Source organism: Piliocolobus tephrosceles, chromosome 1, assembly GCF_002776525.5.
Source record: "Piliocolobus tephrosceles isolate RC106 chromosome 1, ASM277652v3, whole genome shotgun sequence".
Classification (NCBI taxonomy): Eukaryota; Metazoa; Chordata; class Mammalia; order Primates; family Cercopithecidae; genus Piliocolobus; species Piliocolobus tephrosceles.
The window spans coordinates 163,223,375-163,228,711 of record NC_045434.1 but is presented as its reverse complement, the minus strand read 5'-3'; positions in this window follow the sequence as shown (position 1 = coordinate 163,228,711).

The window sequence follows — 5,337 nt, the reverse complement described above, 5'->3', positions numbered from 1 at the left end:
TTAAAATCCTGAAACACTCTTTTTGATGGCTGGAAGAAAAATATGTAAATTGGTAATACAGAGAAAATCTGCTAATCTTGTACAAGGAATCTTGGACATGTAGGTAAGAGCCAGCTGAGGAAAGGGCTTCCTCAAACACTGAGCTTTCATTCCAGGTTGAGCTCTTTCTGCCTCCCACCACAGACTGAAATTTGTTGTGTTTTAAGGAAATAAAGATTTTTAAAAGAAAAGCTAATATGTTTTAGCAAAATCTTGGGATTCTGGGATAGGTAAATGTTTGTTGCAGCCAGAAGGTGTAAACCTAATCTTAATGTCTGCATATTCAGTTTGAAGACAGAAGAATCTTTCTACCAATAGCAATCCTGAGTTCTAGAAGACACAGAGGCTCAAAAGGATGGTGTGTTGTTTCCTTCTCTCATAGTAATATGGTTCTCAGTGCCTTGCTTGTTTCTGTACAACCTCTCCCTCCATCCACCTCTGGAAAACGCTACCGCCTATGGCTCCAGGAGCTCAGATTCATGTGTCCAGGCTGCCATAGCATCTCACCTGATATCAGACAGAAACTTCAAGCCCACCCTGTTGAAAATGGAATTTTTGCTCTTTCCCCCAATCTGTTCTCTCTCCAAATTCCCCACCTGGTGACACCATCATCCCCTAAAGCCCTTGCAGGAAGCCTGGAGTCCTTCTAACTCCTTGCTGTCTTGTCTGATCTTGCCTTGAGTTCTGTTTATTCTATCTGCCCAATGTCTCTCAAATTTGTCCACCTTTCTCTTTCCCCACGGCCATTTGCCTCATTCAGACTCTTACTGCCTCTCACCTAGACCAGTGCTGCAGCCTCCTTGCTGGTCTCCATCAAATCTCACTCTCCCTACCCCCCATGAAAATAATCTCCAGAGCTGCAAGAGTGTTCTGACCGCAGTATCATTGCTTCCCTGCTTAGAATCACCTATGTTCCTCTCACCCTATGCAGCTGGTCCAAGACCTGAAGCGTGGCACTCAGAGCCCTCCCTAAGCCAGTCCCAGGCTTGCTCTGCCACTCAATGGCCACATCCACATGCCCTTCCACATGCGGCCACTCCCCGAAACACTTGCCATGCTCTTCTGTGCTCCATGTTGGTCCCTTGACTTAGGGTGCTCTTCTCCCTCTTCTCTAGCTGGAAAAAAAAAAAAAACCCTCCTTATGCTTAAAGGCCCAATTCAAACCTCAGCTCCTCTACGAAGCCTCCCTGAATTCCTCTAAGCAGAGTGCTGTTCCCTCCAAGTGTTTCTGAAGCAGCTTGTACACATCTTCACACTATACCTCTTCTACCCATTGTAGAGTCTGGCCTATGGGAGAGACTTAAGATGGGCCTTACTGAGCCGGTTTCAAGAGAGGCCCATTTGGGGATGTGCTTGTGGTGATGAGGGTGAACACATGGCTTCCAGCATTGCTCGAAAAACCATGGACAGAGCTTTGGTCTAGGTCTAAGGGTGACTGAGGAGACTGGAACAGGGCAGGGGCTGCTATTATAGACAGCAAATTGTGTCCCCTTCAGAGATCCCCTTTGAGAATGAAAGGGAAATCAGCTTGGTCCTCCCTTAACTCCAGGTGCTACGGATTGTCTGGATCCTCCTGACACCATGAACTTCCACCCCCTTGGAGCCATGAGGGGTCAAGCCTAAATTTGTCGTGTCCCTTAAACATGAGGAATTAAAGTAGGGGCCAGCCTGGCTCAGGCTCCCACCTCCCCCAACTCTGATCTGGCCCTGACTCAGCTTCTGTTGCATAGGAGGAAGTGCCAGGATGCTTACAAGATGATCTCACTTTTGCCTGTTGGTACATGTTTCATTCAGGAATAGGATAGCAAAGAGGCTCTGGGGTTGAGGGCAGGGGTCCCCCTCCTAAGACTTGAATGAGACAGTAAGGATTCTCAGATCTGAGAGGCCTAAATTCCAGTGCTTGATTCACTCGTGCAAACTCACTCTTCAGAGAGGCTACTCTATGCCAGGAGTTGAAGCTAGCATCCTTGTTGTACAAGAACTCTTAACTCAGTGTGGGAGGTGCCTTCAGGGGCCTGCCCAGCCCCTGTCTGTATAATAGGGATTAGCACCCTTGTTCTGTTTGCAGTACAGGGTTGTGAGGACCTGGTCTGTAGACCCCTGGGTCAAAATTAGGGATGTGACATGTGCCAGGTGCAGTGTCTAGCACACTGTGGATGCTCAATAAATATCCATTGAGAGCATGAGAGTAAATGAATGGTTTCTGCTCTCAGCCTTATTGGGGAAGGGCATGACCATTTACAGAACACCTGCCGTGCTTCACTGATGTCACAGCAGGGTGCACACAACTACAGCCAGGCCTTCCACCACACTGTCTCCCTCTGGGTCTTTGTGTGCCTCTGATGTCTTTTTCTTGCTCTCATGATCTGTTTTCTCTTTGCCCACTTCACTCTCACTCCGATGCAGGTGTCCACCTCTCCTTGTCTCTCTCTTGTATTTAAAAGTGCAACAGCAGGGCCGGGCGTGGTGACTCATGTCTATAATCCCAGCTACTAGGGAGGCTGAGGCAGGAGAATCACTTGAACCTGGAAGGAGGAGGTTGCAGTGAGCCAAGATTGCACCACTGCACTCCAGCCTGGGCAACGGAGCGAGACTCCATTTCAAAAAATGAAAAGTAAAAAGAATAAATAAATAAAAATGAAACAGCTTTGGGGCTGACTGGAGTTGGATGTAACCTGGAAGTTCTATGATTATCCACCCCTTTGAGGGCTAGGATCCAGGTCAGTTCGTTCACCACAGTGTGCCTGACACCTAGCATTAGAGGTCATATTTAGTAGGAACCCCAAAAATTGTTGCATAAACACATTGGTTTATATATGTGGATGAGGAATATATGCTTGTGAATGCTGAGGGGACCAGGACAGAACCAAAGAACACTGAGCAAGAAGCTACAGGTTTGCTCTAGCTTTGATCTAAGCTTTAAAAGATGGGTTGAAAAAATTCCTTGAGGCTTTTAGAATGTCCAGCCAAACTCCCTGTGTGAGAAATCTGATGGAGATTGTGAGTAGAAGCTTCCCTTGGGAAGGAAGAGGTTGTGTCTAGAAGCACCATCTCTGGGTTTTATCTCTTAGAAACATGAGGACCTGGGAGCACGGGGCTCTACAGAAGCCTGATGTTTTGGGAGCACGTCATGCAACATTCCTGACCTCAAGCAAGAGTCACCTCATTAAGATCTTAACTGCAATAGGGGTCCCTCCTCCTGTTCTGCTCTGGATGGTCGCATCAACCTGCGCAAGTCCCCACTCTTTAGGCCCTATCCCATCTGTTAAATGAAGGGTTCAGGTTAGATGATCCCTAAGGGCTTTGCTGCTCTTGGATTTGTGAAATTAGGTAAGGGATGATCTGGGAATTTAAATAGGATTCCATGTCAGGGGGCTTTACCCTCACAGAACAATGGGAAACTAGGCTCTGATTGATTTCATTGCCTGCAGCACTGAATATGTCTGAGTTGCAGGCTGACTCATATAGGCCCTTCTAGAAGAGCTACTGGCCCAGAGAGGGTGCTGCCTTCACTTTGAGGGTGGTCACCAGTACATGTGAAGAAATCCAGGTCTCTGCAGTACAAGTGTCCATAATGGGAGAAAAACCACATATATTTCACAACTGTAAGAAAAATAGTACTTGGTTGCCTATTCATGTTTATATTTCTCCCTTCAAGTGGTCTTCCCACCTCACAACACACATACATGCATATGACCACAACTAATGAGATCACGCAGTGTATACCTCCTAAACCACACATGTCCACATGCGCTCTTGTGGACATGCAACATACTTACATGTGTTACCTGGACACATGCCTTTGACATATATAGAGATTCTATGTGTTCCACACACATGCATATCCTGCATATTCAGACATTCCATTTTTGCCCTCATCTACTAGCATGTCCCAATTCCTGGAATGTGGCAAAAGAGAATTAAGGATGCAGATGGAATTAAGGTTGCTAATCAGCTGACTTTATCTGAGTGGGCCTATGTAATCACAAGAGTCTTTAAAAGGTGGAGGAAGGAGGCGAAAGAATCAGCATCCAAAAGAATCAATGTCCAAATGTGATGTGAGAAAGACCAGCCTTGGCTGACTTTGAAGACGAAGGAAGGGGCCATCAACCAAGGAATACAGGCAGCCTCTAGTTGAAAAGGCAGGAAAATGGATTCTTCCCTAGAGCCTCCAGAAAGCAGTAAAGCCTCCCACTGCCTTGATTTTAGCCCAGTGAAACCTGTGTCTAGCTTCTTGCCTTTGAAACTGTAAGATTATTAATTTGTGTTGTTTTAGACTGTGAAGTTGTGGTAATTTGTTATAGCAGTGATAGGAAATGAACACCCACAAGATCAGACAGAGTCCCACCCTCACGAGTCTATGGTCTGAGAGAGGAGACAGGCACAAAACCAGGTGCTAGTCGACAGAGAAAGAGAGGCTGTGAAAACAGAAAGGAGGAATACCCAACCTACACTTGGGCATGGAGGGAAGATTTCCTCTTGGAAACTCCATGAAGGCAGGGACCAGTATTGACCCAGGTCAGCAACACTGGCCACTGTACCTGCACACACCCGATGCCGATAAGTATTTGCTAGGGGAAGGAAGGAGGGAGGGAGAGAGGAAGAAAGGCAAGAGAAAGGCCAAAACTAGGACCCAATAGATAAATAGGATTTGAGATGGTTGAATACAAGGTGGGGTGAAATGTCCCAGGCAGAAGACCCAGGGCTATTTAGAGAACGAAGTAGAGTTTCCTTTGGCTGGGACACAGTGCTCCATGGGGAACAGGGAAAGATGAGTCGACAGAGCACAGATCGGGAGGGGCCTTATCAGCTATAATTAGACATTTGGCCCATATCCTATGTGCAGTTGGTACATGCTCACTCTCGCTCGCTCTCGCTCGCTCTCGCTCGTTCTGTCTGGTTCCGTCTCTCCACCCCCCACTCCCTTGGGTGATATTTTAACATATTTTAAATGAAGTGTGTTTGTTTCATCTCATTTATGCCAAACAATGCTTATGGAACTATTTCCTCTTGTTCCCCAGGCCATACTCATGTCCCTCCCCTTCAGCAATGATTGAGGACCTACCTCCTCGGTTATCATTTTGGGTAAGATGGGCCAGTCCAGTGGACAACAAGCCCTGGATCTGTAACCACAGCCACCTGGGTTCGAGTTCATACTCCTTCATTTCCCAGCTAATGTTTAACCTCTTCCATCCCTGGTTTCCCAGTCTGGAAAATGGATCCAGGACAGTGTTCACCTTAAGGGCTTGTTGTGAGAAGCAAAAGAGCTAGTTCATAAAAGTGCTTTGAAAGGGCCAG